Here is a 21,200-nt window from a genome sequence, read left to right on the forward strand (position 1 = left end):
TAAAACTAGGTCAGCGTTTCCCATCCTTGCTGTCAGTTTTCTGCAGTGTGTTTCGTACAAAGCATCATCATTCCAGTGAAAGGTATTTATAAAGTGAGCTTTGACAAAACAATTGTATATTTTTTGCCAGAAAGGCTTTGGCATCTGTCACTACCAGGAAAGATTTAAGATCTAGGTAGAATTTTCATCTCTCACAATGACTTGGCCTATATTGACTAGATCTAATACATCAGATGTTTTAAAAGCCCTAGTGCAGCAATGCACTATAAATTGCAGCTGATTAGAAATTCCCCTCCTCCATGGACAATTTCCAGTAAATATATATATATATATATGTAAATATATAAATGTTTTCAGGATTTATTTTCACCTGTCACCCCCACGAATGCCCAATTCTCTTTATTCAGAGGCAAGAAAATAGTACCGCATGGGAGTGGGAGCATGCCAAAACTAGAACCCCATGAGACAAGGAGGATGCCAAGAACACAGACTACTGTGGGCAGGGGGCATGACAGCGGTTTTGCTGAAAGAAATGAGAGAGCATTTTAACCAAGACTGGGGGATAAAGATGACTTTTTTTATTTCTTCATAATTCGCAACTGGCTGCTAAACCACGACCTCTTTCCCCACACATTTCAGTGTAATTACATGTGGAAAATTGAAACTTGAAATTTAAAAATAAAAATATCTGTAATTTTCTTGCCATCTCTTTCAGCCTGCACCTAATCAGGACTAGCTAAGGCTTATCCTGCACACACACAGCATTCATTGCGGGGCATTTACTCCATTGTGGTGACAAATAACCCACCAGAAAGGCAATGGCTCCACTTACCCTGCTCTTTCCTCTTTGCTAGGAATACTGTGTCTGTAGCAGGCTTGAATTCCCCTTACCTGTTAGACGAAAGAGGATTTGCAGGTATAAAATGCAGCTGGGGTAGATGTTTACCACCAGTTCTCCAGCTGGGTCATCCCTTAAAAAAAAAAAAAAAAAGTCATCCACTGTAGATACATACAAGAAGAACAAAAGATTGACATCAGGCTCTGAGACAAAAGAAAAGTGGTCTGAGAGGCCTGGAGCTCACTAACATGCCTGCATCTCATTAATAAAAGCAGGGTGCAGGACTGCTCAGTGAGATGGGAAGAGCTGGAAAGCAGGGACATGTATAAGAGAGAGAAGCACAGGAGAAAGAACAGCAATAGCAAAAATAAGAGGTGGATGAAGGACCACAGGGCTGAAGTCTGCAGAAGCATCAGTAAAGGCATCACAACCTGGCCTGCACTTTCACTGATGTTTTTACTCTTGGTAAAAGTCGGAGGAGGAGACAGGATAAGACCTTAGATGGAGAGAGGGAGGAAAAGCAGGGAGAGGTTCAGCACATCCCACAGATCTGAAGACATGGCAGGAGCCGGGGCATAGATATAAACTAGTTAATCATAAAAGTCTCAGCTGAACTGTCCTAAACCAAACACACCACCAGAAAGCATTCCTGCAGCCCTGTAATAGCTCAGCGTCGCTCACAAAAGCCACAGCATGTCCAGCAGAACAGCGAGGTTAGTCAGTAAATCAATATTATGTCAAATCCCAAAGTCAATCTGAGTCTGATTCATCTCGAAAACACAGCTCCCATGTCTTCAAACACAGTCAAATTCTTTACAGGAAAAAAGTCTCTGCTTCCCTGGGTGTTGTGAACAAGTAAATAAGTCTAGCAAAATCCAAACACAATTTGGCAGGATATAATACTTGTTGGAGATAATCCTACCTGCTGAAATTTCCTTTTAACCTCAGTGAAGACTCCAGTAGATGCAAAGTATAATCAGGACAGATACCAATTCTCTCCCCCTGGAAAGAAGAGTGAACAGTCTTCAAAATATTAAACTTTCATCTCAGAGCATGGCAGCAAGGGAAAAGTTCTAGAAATAGTTACTTCGTGCAATTTCCTTCTGAAAAGTAGGCTGCCTTGTGATAGGTCCCCCAGTCTATGAACAACAGCATTCAGCCCAGACTTTTTGGGTAATGGAAAGCAAGGTGTTCCCATTTTTTTCCCCAGTAGTTGTCATGTTGCAGGAGTTTGTCTGGTTTCTCCTGAACGCACAGTGGCTTGGGAAGGGCCACAGTGAAGTTGTTGTCAGCATCTCTTGCTGACAGAAATCCCCTCACTACAACTTCTGCCCTGGGACCCAACTCGAAAATGGCTCTCATATTACAGGACAGGAATTACTGTTGTTGTTGTCTAAAGACACACGTCAGTGTTAGATTGCCCTCAGACCCCATGGAGAAGTTTTCTAGAAATGCCCATGACACTATACAAAGTGTTTATTCAACTTCAGTTAAAGCTCTGATCAGGTACTAACTGTTAATTTTGATACAACAGAGCATGAGTTCCCTGATGATTAAAGGACTGATATTGTTATTATTAATCATCATTTGTAGCATGGAAGGCTCCAGTACAATTTCCCCTACAAAGGTAGGTGCTGTATACACCCTCCTGAAGAAACATCTTTGGCCCTCAAAAACTTAGAAATCTAAACAGACAGTGCAGACAAAAGAACCACCATTATCTGCCTTTTACAGATGGGGAACTGAGGCACAGAGAGATTAGGTGACTTGCCAACATCTGTGGAAGAATGGCGGATTAAACCTTGATCTCCTGAGTCCAAGTCTGGTGTTCAGTCACCGGACCAGCCTCCCCGCTCCTGCGAATGTGTTATTGCTATCAGCTGCTCAGTGGTTTTTCCTACCCATTTCTATCTAATCCCTTTTCAAGGTAGCCCTTCAGGGACTGTTACTTATGTGGGTCAGGACTTGATGCAGCCATGCCAAAGAAGGACTTGCTGCATCTTCCTGCGGGCACCAGTGGCTCAGCTGGCAGGTGCCACTGCAGGGTGGCATCACAGGAGCAAGGACTTACAAAGTCATTTCCAGCTTTGAGGCAAAAAACCCATCACAAAACAGACGGGCAGTAGGGAAAGAGGAGGGTGCTCTCTGTGGCTTGTGCTGCATCTGCTGCTCCCACCTCCAAAAGAGCGTGCTCATGATGGAAGAAGGCTTGTAAGATGGGGCCGCAAGACAAGAAGAAAAACATTGAAAGTGGTATTTTGGATGGATCCCTTGGCCTCTATCGGTACTTATTTCTTGTGCTGCAATACCACCTGCAGGCCCAGTCCAGGGCCAGGCACTGCAGAGGCCAGGCAGCCCTACAGCCTCAGGGGGCAGGCCCCGGCCCTCAGACTCCATGGGTGCCTTTCTGATTGCTGTGGAGGGTTTGGATGATGCCACGTGTACACCATGCAATGGGTGCACCCCAAGCCACCACCTCCACATATTGCCCTACCCAGCCAAACCCTTGCAGAAAACCTCTGTGGAGAAGGACTGCGCGGAAAATCATCTTTGGGGCGGAAAGCCATTGGTTCTCCCCATGAACCAAGCAACGAGGCTCCTTCCCTTGCTGTGTACGGAAGGTCAACCCTTTGTCCTCCACCAGCAAGCTGTTGCAGGCCCCAGCGGGGCTGCCCCGCTCCCCCAGCCCACGCTGCCGCCCGGCCCTTGCCTCAACGCCTGTCACCCCGATTGCAGTGGGCGGGAGATCACAGGCGAGCGGCGGTATCTGCTCCGGAGACATCAGACAGCATTGGAGCAAGGGTAATCCAGTTATTTTTAGAGAAGTTTTCCACTCGGAGATCATACACACTGCAGATCACAGAAACACATGCAAGCATGAAATTTAATTTTTAAGAATTCTTTTCCTGGGGCTTCCATGTAAAGCGGCAGTGAATGGGAAAAACTATAATCATGACAAGACAATTACAGAGGGGTTTTTTGCTAAGCATGAAAGTTTGAAAAAATGTTTAGGAAAAGGGGGAGAAAAAAAATCCTGGAAAAGTAATTTTTGTCCAGTTGTCTTGTTCCACTGAAGCAGAATTAGACATCACGTCACAGAAGTGACTTTTTAAATAATAATCGGCTTTAAAGTACCCTAGAAAAAAAAACACACATATGTTTAAGTTTGAACTACTTTTCCTGGTTTGGCTCTTTTAGTGCCACAGTGTGTATGCAAATGCGGAAACTGTCTGCAACCTCCTAAATGCTGCAAAACACACGCACTTGTGCTTTTAGCATGAAAGGACTGGGAGACGTACATTAGGATTTGCGGGATTATGGTGAGAAAGCAGGAGTGATAACTTTGATGTTCTTTAAAAAAAATGGTGAAAAGACAGAAAACCGCAAGTGGTTTTTCTCTTCTTGGCAAAGCCCCCCAGGAAAGAGCTAGCATGGAAAATGAATCCCCTCTCATCTTGCAGAGAGGCAATTCCTCCCGTTCAAGCCTAAGTTCACTGCCGTGACTGTGCGGGGAGCTCAGACGCCGCGTGTCTGAGCCGTGCTTAGCCTGTGGATAAGCGGAGGGGTTGGTTTCTACAACAGGCAGCAACAAAAACTTCTTAGGTAGCAAGTATTCCCTGCAAAATAAATACCTAGTGTACATCCCAAAATGTAGAGGAGAGCTAATTGGAAATCAGTGCAGTGGCAGTGAGAAATGCTCGATCACTGCTTCAATAGTCATGTACGCAGGAATTGTAGCTGTGGGGATGGATTCTGACTTATTTCTTATTAAAGCCAGTTCTTCTTAGCATAGGTCTCTTCTGATATAGCAGCAACTGCTTGGATGCTTTCGCAGCTGCCTGATTCATAACTGCATCATCCCAGTGGCTTTAAATAAGAAATAGAGATCCTGGTGAAAAGTAGCCCACCGATTCACAGCAGAGGGAATCCAGATGACAAAAATTGCTCCAAAACTATTTATCTGTCCTTTCTGTCCTTATACAAGAGGCAGGGCCTGCAGCACAGATCCCTTGGGAGGAAAATGGCATAAAGCAGAAAGTCTAAAAAGGTTTTTACCTCAGTTCTGCAGCACTGCAGCGTCCCTTTGAGTCCTCCATCCCTGTGTCAGGCAGCGCTCAGCTGCGGTCGCGGGTGGGAACGCCACACTCAGCTCTGCCGGGTCTAGAGACAACTCAGCAAAATGATTTGTCAAATTGTCAAAACTTACAGACATGGTAGAGGAGCAGGCTGGGGAAATTTGGATAGACTGTGCCTTCACCCTGTCCTAATCTCACCACTGGAGGCTGTAAACATGATGGGTAAAGTGACAGTCTGGCTACAAATCTGTCTGGCAGCTTCATTAGACATCTTTCGCCTGACTGATTAAACTGCATTTAAGACCCACTTTCATTTTTCAAGTCTTTTGTTTAAATTAAAAGGTCATGTTTTCAAGTGAGTGATCCGCTGCCCTCTCCAGTCTCCTGCCACAATACAGTTACATTAGTACCAGTGTTGCACAAAGCAGGGTGAATCAGAGCCACAGATACCAACAAATGTCGCAGCCAGCGGAGGTTGCAGAAAGGGGTTTTTGTCTGTTCGTTATATGCCACAGCAGGGATACAAGCTTGAAAAGTCCCCCAGCCTCAGACTTGGACTGTTTGTGCTGTGCACTGGGGGACTTTGCAAAGACTTGGTAATTTTGCAAACATATAAAAGCAGCCAGGCGAGCCCGGTACATCTTGCTCCACCTTGTTTTTGCTGCTGCTTTGCCACTCAGGAACCAAAAGTGATTTTTGGTGGTTAGACAAAACAACAACAACAACAAAAAAAGACATGGGGTTTGGGGCCTAATGCTGCCAAGCACTGAAGGCCATCTGTTCCCACTGGCTCCCAGTGGCTGCAGGGTTGCTCTGGAGCTGGCAGGATGTGGCCCTGGCACGGTGGAGCTTGGTGGAGCAGGGCAGTGCTCCAGAGGATGTAACGCTGTGGCTTGGGAGTGCTCCTGTTCACACCTCTGTGTCTCCAGCCCGCTGCACTTCACCTGCCACCCCATAGCTGAGTGTGCTTCTGCGCTCTCAGAAAACAGCAAGTGCACTTGTAGCAGGGAAAGACGTCCTGGCTGCATTTCTGGGTTGTGCAAACTCTGTTTCTAACTACACTGAGCAGCAGCACTCAGGTGAGATGCAGAAATCAAGGGAATTGGGTGAAAGGACTGGGTTGCTGCCTTGGAGGAGCCCCTGCTTCCTGCTGGGGAGTTAACTGCAGCACGAAGGAGGCAGCCCCGTGCCTTGCACTAGTGTGCGCTCTACACCAAAGGGATATAAAGATTGACAAAATTTTTACTAAAGAAGTATTTTATGGGCACAGCTTATAGATGCTTATAGCTATAGATGACCATACTCAACCCACTGGCCTGGTATGCACTATTACATCCCCTAGAAGTCAATTCTGCTAACCAAGAGCATTATAAACATGACTTAGTAAACTGATTGCAATATTCATTGTGTCCTGCAATGGACATGCTTCCTTCTAAGTTATTTTTTATAAATCTCACTGAATCTTTTCAGTTCATATATGTGTGAAATGTGGAAAAAAAATTTTCAAGAAAGTTTGGTTATGAAATTGTGCACAAAAATCTATTCTTGCACTAGATTTCATGGAGGATTACTTCCCTTCATTTTCAGGTACAATTAAATCCTTGATAGGTCATTGAGGTTTACATAACTTCATCAAAACCTCCCAGAAATATATATATATTTTTTTATTGCTATGGTATTCAATCTCTAACAGCCATGGGTACATACAAACACTGCAAATGCAACCCTGAATGCCTGCTGCAATTTTCACTTATTACAAGAGTCAAACACAGGTTACACGTAAGATATCCATTATTACTCTAAATTGAAGCTGGCTTTTCTGACCCACCGGCAAGGAAGCTGCTGAAATCCTACAGCATAACCTTTGCTTTAGGACAACTTTTCTCTAATTGATGTGCCTAAGATTCACATGCAGGTATTGACAGCAGAAAAGACCCTTTAGCATTTAAAAGTAAATCCTTGACATTTCTATCCCTTACAGTAAGCCCAATTATCCTCCCTATGCTCTGTTCCCCAGACAGAAATCTTACATGCAGAAGAAAATCCAGAACACACAGTAATATTTTCCCAGCTACGTAGAATGCTATAAATAAGAGCAATGAGTATGATCCAGCAAAAAGTACAAATATTTTGGAAATCAGCTAAGGGCTAAAGCAGTGTTCAAGGCTTTTCTGGATGGGCCTACTTCTGTAAAGCCAAAAGAAATTTTTCTGTTGAGTGTTCGTTTATAAAAATGAAATAAAATAACCTTTCTTTCCCAATACCAAAGAGAAATACTTCTGAATGACTCTGTCCTTTTCTTCACACAGGCTCTGCTTCTTTCCACAACTATTGGACTATGAATAGGCACAACCATTCCAGTAATCCGTCAGTTTGCGCTGCCAACAATTATATCAGCAACCCAGGACCTTACGTGTCATTTAATACCTACTTTCATAGAAGCAGAGATGAAAAGAACAACTACAATAAGATGCAGTTAATTATGGATATGTTTAGAAACAGTCTAATGAATAATAAGCAACGTTTTATTTCCTGTGCCTATGACACAGTGGCAAATAATTAAGAATCAAAAGAATTCAAAGTATTAGGTAACAATTAGAAAACTTGTGCAAGATTTTTTTCTGCTTCAGTTTAATTGGTTCATTGTTCCCATGAACTATAAACCATGGGGTTGATAGCAGTGCTAAAGTTTACTTCTATAAAGGAAGATTAACATATTCGGGAACTTTACCCTAATCCTTGTTTTGCGTTAACTCAAGCAGATTGGATTAGTAATTCTTACCTACCACCCACTAGAAGAAAACGGGCTTCTTTTCTCAGACAACTGGCTGTATTGTACCTTCGTGTGCATTATCTGCACTGAAAGCATTCTGCAGAAAGAAATAATGTGAAGTGAAAGGGAAAAGGGTTTTACACCGCAATGGCAAGAAACAACCGCTGACATTGCAGAGTCTGAACTCTAATGAAAGACTAGATCTGTTCCTCCCCAATTCATGTGCTGTTATTTCAGGCAAAATGAGAATAAACCTTCCCCAAACTTCTCATTCAGGAAAATCACTAAAACAAAGGAAAGTTGATTTACTGATTCTGATGTGGAGACCTGTGGGGTGCGCTGGCAAAAGCCCAGACAAGGAGCAGAGCTTTCCCCTTCAGTCTATAGCCCAGACCCTCCTGCTCCCTCTCCCTGCTCAGAAGCTATCCCTTTACTCCAACAGGAGCAGAGCAAGATCCCAGTGAGAGATAATGCCAGCATTGACATGAGGGCCAGCAGAAGAACTTGATTGCATTCAGGTTTCTGTGAAGATTGGTAAGTCCCAACCATTTTCCAGATGCTTCAATGAGGAAAATTCCCTTCACACATGTATGGACACACTTGGCCATACCCTATCTATTGTTCATCAATAAATAATGTCAGGAAACTTATATATATATATATATCTTTCTGAATTTATATATATACATATATATATATTTCTGAATATATATATGTACATATATATATATTTCTGAATAGGCAGAATCACGCTTTCTTTTCTTCACAGTGTTGATGAGCAATGCCCCAAAAGAACACAACAGCTCCATGGATCACATATAGAGGACCAAACCACTAAGGGCATGGAAGAGCCCAGCACAAGCAATGTTTTCTGTCCAACCTCCACCCAACCAGAAAATTATGCAACTTCCTCCAAATGTGGCAGCAGCACATAGAAGCAAATGCCAAGGTACAGAAAGGCAGCTCTTGGCTTTCTTGTGCTGGTTGCCTCTACACCTCAACAGTCTTCTCACAATGATGAAAGAAAATTAATTGCTGTTTGGTTGGTTTCTCTCTACTTTATAATATTAAGTGATGATCAAAAATCAGGAAAGCTTTAAAAATATTCAGTTACCAGGACTACAGGAGCTAAAGAGCTAGCAAACATATGTGCCCTAACTGTTGTAACATAGTAGGTACAAGCAGTATTGAGCTTCTTATTAAAGTACGGCAAACAACACCAGGGGAATTCATGAGCAAAGAGCAATGTCAACTAGTACCAGGAAATGAAGGAATCAGCTAGCTAAATGGTGGCCATTTTAACTTGGATTTCTAATTGGAACTCATTACTTATCAATAAATCCCACTTAACTACCCCTGCTAGTTAGCAGAGAGGGCTGTTAATTAGCTCTGTACCTGGGAATGAAGGCCAGCACCTTGAAAAAACTCTATCTAGTTCCTCCCCTTTCTAGCCCAGTGCTGTACTAATAACAACAGCAATGGACACAAATTTGAGACCAAACACCTCATGACTCCATAGACAAGAAATTTCTTAAAAGTTAATTTATTGTCCTGAGAGAGGTGGGAGCTGTGTGCCTGTCTCTGCCACATCTCCTGTGAGCCCCAAGCCCTGGTGCACTTCCATTCACCAGTCCAGCTGCCTGCCACCCATTTCTCCCTCCATCACCCTTCAGCTGAGTATGGAAAATACAAATTTTGGGGTGCAGTGGACATATAGTGCATCCCACAGCAGAATCCTGACCTTGTATAGACCCCCTCAGTACACATTTAAAGCTTGTTAGCTTATTGTTGAAGCTGTAGGGAATTACCTCCCAGTGTCAGAGGAACAACAAGAAAATCTCGGGGTGTCCCAAGGGTCCTGCAGAACTTGAAAGAAGCCTGTGTGTTTCTCAGGGGGAATTTTGGGGTTTTCAGAAACACATGGGACCTATTGTTAAGCTTTGCATTGCTATCACTCAGTACCTTTTTCCTCGTGGGAAAACTGTTGATTCTGCCATATCAATAAAAGGAAAATGAGGAGTGGATCAATAAATTACTCAGACACTTTGCATTATCCGTTACAAGAGCTGCCAGTACAAATTTTCCACCTTCTCCCTCTTTCATGCTTTTCTACCAAGCTGTGCAAAACACACTGTGTATCGCTTACTGTTTGGGATTTTATTAAGAAAAAAATAAATAGAACCTCCAAGTACTAATTTCAAACTGTTGTAGTGAACTCTCCCTTTTTTTTATTACATAATAGGGTCTTTTGTCCTCAGTTTTCCATCTGTTTGCTAAGCATTTTTCACTTGAAGACTCAATTAGGACAAAAAACCCCACACAATCATTCAATTCAAAAATTAATTTGGAGATCAAGGGACTGACTTAGGCCTATACCAGTGACTGAAAGCGATTCAGGCTTTGTCACATGATCCAAGAGAACTGAGCAACAACAGTTTAGCTGCTTTAATCCTGCTTAATTTGAGTGCAAAGAAATTCACATGTGCTACTAAGAACATTTTGCGAGTACACTGTGTCCATTTTTCTGGGTCCCCATGTCCAAAGACTTTGTTTCATTGAGAGCTCATGACATCCTTGATTAATAACCCCTGTGCAGACCACTGAAACACACACTATTTTGCAGAGATCGTGAGCGACCTGCTCTGAAAATGTCCTGCTGGGGAAGAGGTGCTTTCAGATAACGCATTTTACAAGCAGGACTGGCAGCAGCAGCAGCAGCAGCAGCAGCACCTTTAGGGGTTGTGCCAGTGAATTAGGCCCCGCTGTGCCAGGCACAGCACATTACAGAGATGCCATCAATGACCCAAAGAGAATATTTAAAGAACTAATACAGCCATGTCACAGGAGGTCTTAGCAATATATAGCACGACTTTTACAACTTGTGCACGCTTTGCATGGAATATAGGGTCATTAACAGTAAAAGGCTACCCCCACCTGCTCTTGCCATCTGGCACAAGTGTGTGATCTCGGGGCCATGCAATGAGGTAGAGGCCCACCTGAAGCTTGGCTTCAGCCTATTTCAATGGGGATGGCCAAGCAAATTTTCATTAAATGAAGGAAAACTTGCAAAAATCCCATTCAGCAACCACACACATGCACACGTACTCTTTCCCTCTCCAATGCTTTGTGCATTTGTTGTTTTTGGAAGAACTTAATTAAAGTCAGTGGTGAAATTTACAAGAAAAAAAATGTAATCCTTTACAGTAAATGTGCTGTGATTGTTCTGGGTTCACCCTGCCTCTCCCCCTTGGCTGGTCTCATGGTGAGACAACATAATCTAAGAGATCAAAAAGCTGAAACCGGCGGCGCTTGCTTTTCATCCTCCCTCTGACAAAGCAAATGGCAGTGGAGAGGACTTGAACTGCTTGATCCAAGAAAAGGGCTGCGCCTATCCCGCATCCAGCAGCTCCCCCAGTTCAGTAGCTGGGTGCCCACTTCGCATAACTCCTGTCCTGTGGGAAACCTCTCTACACAGGGGAATGGATGCAGCAGCCAGCCTGTGCAAAGGTCCTGGTTTTGCCCTCTGCCTACAAGAGAAGTCCAGTATGAAGGTGAGACATCATTTCTCCCTTCAATCCCTAGGTGCCTGGTGAGGAGTCCCTGGGAGTGTCATGGAGTAGGTGGACGCCGCCCTGGAAAGGACAAAACCATCACCCTTCAGCTGAAAACAGCTTGCCGGGACATGGGGATGAAAACGCATTGTGAAAGCCAAAGAAAATGTGTGGGAAGCAGCCCTGGGCAGTGTGGGACACAACAGCTCCGTGCTCCAGGGCACAGGTTGCCTCCTTCCCCCTGCCCTGCTGGGACCTGGACTCGCCAAACCCTTATTTCTAAGCCTGCAACTTGTCTGGCTCTGCAGGCCCCTGATTTTCATGAAAAGTGCAGATGCGGATGGAGTCCCACCTCCAGGTGCTTCACAGTGAGCATTGCAGGCAGATTTAGCACAGAGAAGTCTCAAGGGTCTCTTTGTCCTCAACTTTACCTTAATTTACAGCCACATCAAGATCTGTAATTAGCTGACATTTTAGGAATTGTCCAAACCAAGCCAATTATAGGAATCCGTTCATTTAGCTTACAACCCCCCAAAATGCTGGAAGGTCAATTAAAGAAACAACCAAACAAAAGCTATGATGACAACAACCCCGCAGCTCCGTGAGAGAAGGCAGCCGCACAGAAAGGTCCGTGTAGGAGAACCCAACCAATTCAGCATGAAAGGGAGAAACAATAACGAGCAAGGCTTGCCCTCCCCTTCCCCACGTGGCGCATTTTATCTAGTCAGAGTGGCGGTGCTGGCGAGGCGCCAGGAATCTGGCTGATAGATCCAAGTGGCGTTGATGAAGAAACGCAACCAAAGTAATTAATGATGGGGGAGGACTGACTCCTGGTGCTCACGGCAGAGCTGGGATCTGACTCGTTCTTTGCAACAGTTAACCCCAGAAAGAGTCAATTAGAGCAGGACTTCCCAACCTTTTGCAACAGACGCTTTCACTTCCAATTAAAAAGGCTCTCCAGGAACCCTGAGCAGCAAGTTTTAGTGAGCAGGCTGCACAGAGCACCAGGCTTCTTGTGCCTTTGTAGTTTCTGACTATCTTTCTCAGGCATGCCAGTTTTTAATTTGCAAAAACATTGTCTGGATTTCACCCAGGATTTCAGATGGTTTTCAGAGCTCTCTGTGCTCTCTTCAATATTCTGGACAAGGTTCAGGTTAGCAATAGTCCCACGCTAACAGTGGCACTTGCTCTGACTTTCAGGATAGCACTTGGTTCTCCCTCTGCTTGGGTCAATACTATAGATAAGGCCCATGTTTGCCAATGCTGGATCAATATTCTGCATCATTTTGTGGCTGTATTTGCTCAGTTCTCTCTTCTGGACAGGTACAGGTTTGTTCATGATCAAATCATAATGCAGGGTGGGTTTCAAGGCCATGAAGTTGATTTCAGCCTCCTTGATTCACTATCATTTTGGTTCAATTTGGTATTCTGGCTATATTCAGTAATGCTTCTATTCTGTTTCCCTCAATATAGAGCAAAAGTGCAAGCTGGCAAATGTAGGTTGAAAAGCAGAGATGATTTTAACTTTATCTTTTCTCTCTTACATTCTTTATGACAAAATAATAATATATAAAAGAATTGCAAAGGAATCTGAGTCTTTTTAGTTTTTCAGTCTGTTGTTGTTGTTTCTTGGCGGAAATCTGCTTGTTACCGAGAAAACCTGAATCTCCTAGAAGGTCCTAAACACTCAGGAGGCTCTGACTCTGCCTGGTTAGCCCTGCTGGCTCTACTGGTGGGCAAACATGGATTTAACCTTTGTTTTCTTTTTCCTTCCCCTTGAACTTCCAGACTGTTCATTTCCACTGCAGGTTGACCCTCTTGGGTCAACAAGGCCTGGCTTTAGGGGCAATACGTGGATTTCACCTTGAGATGATACTGAAACCAGGCAGAAGTTAAAGTAAAGGCTGGTTTATTGCACATTGTGATTTTGCTTTTCTTCAAGCTCCTATTGCCACTCGTGGCAGAAGTCTGTAGGCAGCTTCCACGTGGGTAAAAGTTCCACTGGCTTTCAAGGAGTCTCTGTACTTCTTTCTACATGAGGGGGACTTGGTTTTATTTAGTTTTAAATTACATATCACATAGATAGACTGCAGTGTGCTGAGCATCACCTTTGAGAGGTAAGATATTAAGCTTTATCTTCCATTTTGGTGCAGATATAACCACCCTAAAAAAAATCAAATTGCTGAATACTTATCTTATTGCTGGAGACTCACAGATTTAGTGTCCTTCCCTGTTTTCAACACACAAAACCAAGGTTTGTTTCCATGACATTTGGCCATGTGAGCTGATCTTCATCCCAACTGGAGAAGACATTTTCTAGCCCAGAGCGTAGAGGCTCTCTTTCATATTGTCAAAAGTAGCAAGTTCAAATCCTGTGGAGAGGGGTCACTTTTTTATAATAAACTCTTCATATCCTTTATTATCTCCTTGTTAAATGGTTTGGTACATTAATTATCATTATCATCCAATATATTGCACATTGAATGAAAATATTTCAACAATGTTTTTGCTGAAGATGCAAAATTGTATACCATTTTATGAGTAATTTTCATGAAATTTTGCATGCATCCAAATCTTGTGAAGAAGGCAACACACTTTGTTTGAACTTTATAGCCTTCTCATTCCATTTTCATTAATAATTTTTCCCTTAGTTCTCAATAGGTTTCTCTTGCATTGAGGGAACAATATCAGAGCCCTCCTGTAGCTTATTTAATATCTGTAAATTTCCATGGCTGATAAGCGTCAACCATGCAGAGGAATAGAGAAGTAAAATAGTGAATGTGGGAGAAAAAAAAAAAAAAAAAAGGTAAATTAAAATTTAAATTAAAGGGGAGACTGCAAGATGCTATGAAGTGATAATCATAGCAAAAAGTTTGGCTTCCTCAGGTAAAGCTACTAGCAGAAGAACAGCAATTATTATTTGTCCTTTAAAATAAAATCAAAGTTTTAAATTTGTTCATCTCAAAAATCATTCCTTTGATAGACAGAAAACTCTTTCTTGTGGAGTTTTTCGCTGGCTGCTGTTCTGAGCTGTGCTCACATGCACCCTCTGCTTGTAAGAGGCACTGGCAAGGACACCAAGTTTCCTGGCCCAGCAAACCAGTTTCTACCAAACCTTTCACTTTCCCAAAGCTTTGCCCCATACTCATAGCTCTGCTCCTCCCCTGTAGCAACCACCTTCCAAATCAGGATCCAAAACCCCTTGTGCTTGTCAATCCTCCTACCACATGCTCCATGCCTGCTTATAAAATGTCTGTGCACTCCCTCTCTGAGCCGAAAGGAATCGCTCCCCCTCCATCTTCCACATCTCACTGAGCCAGAAATCCAGTCTCTATCCACTATGTTCCTGCCCCTCTGTCCTCAACCCCACACCACTTCTTTGTAGGGGTCAAGTGACTGCTAGAAGACACCCAACCCAAATATTCATCTCAACCCTCCTTGCAGCAGAGAGAAGCAGGCACTTTCCTTACATACATTTCTGCAACACCTAAAATAGGACGTGCTGTCTTAAATGAGCCATAATGGCAACTGAATGTTCATTTGCTTATCATTTAAAAAGCATTTTCAAAGGCAGTCAAGGTGTAGAAAGTCGGGAATGTGTTAAATTATAGAATCCCAGAATCATTAGGGTTGGAAAAAGACCTCCAAGATCATCTGGTCCAACCAGCCCCCTACCACCAATGTCACCCACTAAACCACGTCCCTAAGCACCAGGTCCAACCTTTCCTTGAACACCTGTCTAAGAATATGGGAAATACCTCATCTCGCATGCAACCCCTTCAAATGTGGAAGTGCACTGCCCACCCTGCTCTCCTCACCACATACTGGAGCGGCCCCAGTAGTAGATGACCTGGGATGAGTCCAGTGGTCAAATTCAGAGCTGAACAATGGCCCATGCTGCCCTTAAGTAAAAAAAACAGCTGATGAGGTTACAAGTCATGTAAACTCCATGTATTGCTGCTGTAAAAGCAGCAACTGAGATACTGAGAGGACAGTACGTTGTGGGTCTTTTAGCAAAGGCAAGTCCCCCATGGAACAAGCACAGACCTTGTTGCGTGTAAATCATTGCTCCATGGAGGACTGTAGCTGGTCTGTAGAGAAATGCAAGCAGAAGCAGGATGGAGGGAGTAATTCTGCTCTCACTGGACCGGTCAGGTCAGCTACTACACAGACAGGACTGGAGACTAACACCGGAGCACCGGAAAGACAGGACCTGCAGGAGGAAATAAATTCCCAAGGAGCCACAGGATGAATCGTGGGGCCGGTCACCAACTCTTATCAATAAGCAAATTCTTTTCCGATCCTGCAAATACGCAAAGCCCTGGCACCCACGGACCTCACATCTCTAATTAAAAATGGCCATGAATACTTCAATAAACGATGCAATCCATCATGCTCAGGACATAATAAAGGAATACAGAGTGCAAAAGAAGCTTTGCCCCGTCCTATGTGCCATACTGTATGTGCTTCACCGCAGGGAAGCATGTGCTAATTTCTTACCTCTCTGCTGACTGCACTGTCCTTTTGCATAGTTGCTGCTAAACTGCATGAAAGGTATTTCTAATCTCGTGACGGTGACTGAAGAGGGTTGAAGGACACAAATTAAGTCTCATAGCAATAGAGCAGCCCAAGAATGGAAGGTCAGCCAGTTGACTCTTCCCAGAATCCCCTGAACAATGCAATTATTCATGAAGGAAATTTCAAATTATTTTCATTAGACTTCTGTTTTACCAATCTAACCAAAGTGATTAATTAGGGATTAAAATATTTACTCTGCACATGCTGCCTTGGCACGGCACTAGAATATTTAAGCATTGTGCTAAAAGGGTCAGCTGTCTCCAGTACTGTTTGGAATTCATTCTCTATTTTCTGTGTAAAAGGGCATTGACACTCATGTCTATACGACACTTAGGATCCCATTAGGGACAAGGAGAGAGAAATGTGTCTCTTGCTGCCCTTGTAGCTGCCCCAAGCTCCCCCACTTCCTTATTAGGGCTACGTCAGCTGAGAGTGGACAAGAGCAGCAGCAATGATTGCAGCACTGTCCTGCAGCAGATTCAAGGTTCAGCACCTATTCCACAGAGCCAGAAAGGAGGGAGATGCTCGTGAGAACCTGGAAGGACCAGATGGAAGACAGTGCTGGGCAGGAAGGCAGAAAAGTTGGACTCAGATCTTAGACCAGTTATGGATATTCTGCATGACCCCAGCCAGTTTCTTGTTCTAACGTTTGTCTCGATTTCTTAGTTTTAATTTGGGTCTCTCCAGTTACAGGGTGAGCTTTTGTCATGGTCGGTAAAGATGAGTGTGGCCTGCCAGGGAGCCAAATACCCCTCCGATGAGGTTACCAGGATGTGGCCCAGGGGAAAGTGACACCATTGCATACTTCAGCGTGTTCATCTCACAAATGTTTGTGGGCTTTAATTTAGCATTGACACACAGTTAACACACAACTAGGACCTAATGAAGGCTGGAGTGGAAGCTCACATTAGATTTAGGAACCCCAGCCCTCTAAAAATAGAAACATGGACTTTGCTGAAGTAGCAAATGCTTTCACTGGAGTTGAAGCTTAGATACAGGATCACTTTGCATCCCTCTGTGAGATAGTTAGATGGAAGTGCCTTGTTTCCTGTACACCCTTTCCACAGCTGCAACCAGCAACCCTGGGTCAGGGCATGGGGCAAGTGCCAATTCACACAGACCTTTGAAGGCTCCTGAAATGAATTTGCAATTTATCCCTCACTCTGGCCCCATTTGTCTATCTGAATCCAAACCAATGGGATATGTAACAACCCTCACAAAGGGTGAAAGTGGAATACTGTGCAGGTAGTGGTGCATCAGGCCAGGGCGGCTCAGCCAGTTGCACAGGGATGGCTGCATTTGCTTCAGCATGGAGGATTCAAGTGGCTTTGCTGGCACAGCTGTCCGACACTTCTCAAGCAAGTGCATGTCTCTGCAGGATAGTTAAAATGCACGGTACCTCAGAGCTGGCGAGTGCTGCCACTGCAACCTCACTGAGATGAAAAAGATGTATAACAGGATTTGCATTCCTTTCCAGGCTGACTGCTGCAAGCAAACATTTCAGCACTTATTTGTTACCAATATTATTAGAAGTCTCAACCCATTTCCTGGCTGGGGCATGTTTCCTCGAGGGGACTGAAGTCACCTGTCACTTTCTTTCTCATGTTACTTAATCGTTTTAGTCCAAGCAATAAGCTGCCAATCATATTTAATATTTAGTCACCTTGAATGCATTGCTACTGATTAAATAGACTGCTATTTCAGTAAACAACTGATGAGAAAATACTTACAGCTTCATTATAATTATTCCACCAGATATTAGAGCATTATTCATATGTAAGTCCAAAGAATATGTAGGTCTTCTCCTATTTATTTCACAAACAACATTTTAATTGCTGCTATATTAGCAGAGATATCAGTACTAATTGGGTAATACCCCTTCAAAGATTTTTCTTATAGCAACCTCTTTTGCTTGTATGGTTTTAATGTGTCTCTGATTTTTAGGATCTTTGTTGGTTTCCCACAAAGAAACACACTCTTATGAGCTTATCATTCCTGCACCTATACACATTTATTTTTGGCCAGGTTTGTTTGCAATAAAGTGAAAATAAGCAGCCCGTACAAGAGGTAAGAAGAGGAAGATATGACCAGGTCTGTACCACAGTTCATGGCAGAGGCATGAAGAAGAACTCAGGTCTTCTGAGATGCTCCATGGCCTTATCCACAATATGTCTATTACTCTGAGCAACATACTCCTGGGGGCTTGTAGACTCCTTTTGAAACAAACTTGAGAAGATTATTGAGAAAAGTAAACTTAGTGTTAGTAGACTTAAAACCAGGGGGGCTGCTTTCAGCAGAAAGTATCTTAGAGGGTCCACAGTTTGGGAAGGTTTGAAAATCACTTCTGCAGAACCAGACTGAAGTTGGGCAGCAGGTTTTGACAAATTAAGTGTCTAATAATGGTCTTTGCGCACTAAAGGGAAATTTATTGAGTGGGTTTGGCCAGAAAAGGAATGGGGAAGGAGAAACGGGGAAGGAGAAAAGTAAAGATGTTCTCTGTCACCATCATCTAGGCAGGATCTTCAGGCCTTCCTTCTAGAAGGAGGGTTTTGTTCAGAAACTCAGCTAGGGTGGTTTTTCAAAGGAACAGATAATACCTGTGTTTGTTTTGCTTCAGTGAGAGAAAATGAGAAATTGTTACTTCAGGTTGACCCAAACATTTCTCCTTGTTTCTTCCCACCCACTCACCTCCTCTCCTTCCTCCCTCACAGTTTTTCAGTTTGACCACTGAACTGAAAAATTAATTATTCTTACAGCTCTATTAAAGGATGACTTATGCCAGACTGCTTACAGACAGTCTAGCTGATGTATATTAAATATTTTTATTTTTCCCTTTCTTTTAACATCTATCCCTTCTTTTAATATTTTTTGACAACAGAATCCTTTCAAAATGCTCAAGTGCTCTTACGGTGCCATGGATGTGCATTAAGCAAATATGTGCTATAAAAAAAAAAAAAAAAGAGTCTTAGAAACACCAGTAATAATGTTGATGAAGTTGAACTGGAAATGTAAAATTGCCTCACCACTTCACAGTCAGAATTTTGTGTTACACACAAAATCCTCAGGCACATGTGGTTTCTGCTGTGCAAAGTGATGATTCTCTGCATAGGAAAGGTACATGAAATGCAAAAACCTGACCTTCATTCAACTGCTTAAGAGGAGTGTTTATATTGCCCTCTATTTTTTCTGCTGCCTTCCACTTGTGTCTCCTCGCAGCAATGCAGAGTGCTGGCATGCTCCACCAAATAACAGCAGAAGGGATCCAGGGTCATCTCCTTGCAGGCAGCAAGAGCCCACCTTCCTGCACAAAGCTATGCCATGCCAGAATTTGGGTTGTTTCCATTTCCAAGTAATAGCAAAAGGTGAGCGAAGGAGAGCACAAAAGCATAGGTCTCATAGGAGAAATTTCTGAGCACAAGCAACAACATGGTGGGAAGAAATGTATGTCTGGGTGGAAGTAGGATAATATCCAGCAGCTGAGTTAAAAACAGCAGCTTCTTTCTTTAGTAGCTCAGTCAGATCCTCCTGATTTCTCAGGAACATTCACTAAGCTTACTTTCTTCTTGTGTAAATTATTGAGCCTAGGTGAGAACACATGGCTTGAGAAACAGAATGGGGCAATAAACAGAACTACTCTTCAACTAGTGCTACCTACAGCTTGGTCTTCATTTTTCTCTCTCCTTCCTCACAAGGAGTTCTCTGCTTTGGTCACTCTCTGCTAGGGTCAGTTAAACTCATTTCCCCAGCAGCACAACTTGAAAAATAGGGAAAAGGGAGAATTTTAGCCTGGGCAAGCAACCCTAGCTGCTTCCACATGGACAGGCTGTCAAGCCTGCACTCTTCCTTTCCTACCACCCTGCTGTCAGGGTCCAGCCCATGGTCTCAGGCCACAAAGCCATGGATGGCTTTGTCCATATCTACAATAGAGACGTGTCCAGCTAGGAACAAGCATGGCTGCGGGGCTCACTGTGGATTGAAAAACCAAAGATGAAACAGCTGGGAGTAGACCTGAGGTGTTCTTGGTCTATGGGATCCAAGCAGGGAGAGCACTTCCAGAAGAGAAGATGTAAATGTAGGGTCCAGCTGCATTTACATCCCAGCAGAGGACATTTGACATACTTAGAAGAACCTATGGAGAGCAACCACAGGCAAAGTCTTGCATTGCTGCAGGAGATAGAAATGTTCACAGATCTCACCGGCTATTCCTCCTTGTTTAACTCAGCCACAGTAACACTGACCATTGGTTCAAAACACAGACAACCAACAGATCACATAAGTTACATTACTGTACAGCCTATTACATCACCTTAAGCAATATTTTAGGTTGTAGAATATACTCATTATTCTTAAACTGGACTAAAAGGCCTTAATTTTTCCTCTTTTTTTTTTTTTTTTTTTTTTCCAAATAGCTATATGGAGACATTCCCTTCCCAGCCCAGATAAGACAGCAGGCAGGAACAAACATTAAAATGCTCAGAACATCTTAAAGAACAGAGCTAGGGATTTTTATTGTTGTTTTATAACTTTGCCTTAATCAACTTTTTATCCATTGGCTCCCTTGCAAGTTCCAACCAATATAATTAGCACTATCTAAATTAGTTATCACTCAAAATTACTTCCTTCTTTGAAAAAAATTTTATTTTAAAATTATAGGTGTTGCCATAGGCTATGCCAGAACTATATGCATGGGCACATTTTAAGTAGATAATATTTTTAATCCTAATTAAAAAAATATTCCTCCCCTCCATAAAATGTTAAGATTTGTGAATGACCTTATTTTCGACAGACACATGGTAACAATCAACTGATTTTCATTCATATACGTACTCTGCACCTTCCACAGAAATATTATATTGTTCAGCTAAGCTCTTGTATAAACTGAATGCACATTTTCATTGTCAGGTTTATTCTCGTTTCATTGCACACTTGATATAGAGCAGAGGAGCTAACATTTCCAAAGGGTGCCTATTTCAGAACCTGTTATTTACACACTGCCATCAGTAGCAAGACTGTGTTTTCAGTAGGTGCCAAACACCATCAATTTCTATTGATTTCAGCGGGAAGAGCAAGTGTTCAATACATCTGATAAAACATTGGGTAGTTCGCAGCAGCGTGAGCTGAAAGTGGGGAAGCAGAGACACTGAATTGCCTGGCTGTGGCTCTTTACCCAGGATTGACTCAGGGTGGCTAGTGGCTCCAGCTGAGCTATTTCAAAGGGACCAAACTGAGAGGTCAAATAGAAGTCCACAAGCTTGTTAGGTAGCTTTGGAAATGTTATTGTCCCTGGTGGAAAGCTTTAGGCACCCGATTTTGGAAATACTGGCTGGACATATCATGCATCCTCTCTCTGCTCAAGCCATTGGGAGGCATGCGAGGTCAGCACT

The sequence above is a fragment of the Cygnus olor genome, chromosome 5 (assembly GCF_009769625.2).
Source record: "Cygnus olor isolate bCygOlo1 chromosome 5, bCygOlo1.pri.v2, whole genome shotgun sequence".
NCBI lineage: Eukaryota > Metazoa > Chordata > Aves > Anseriformes > Anatidae > Cygnus > Cygnus olor.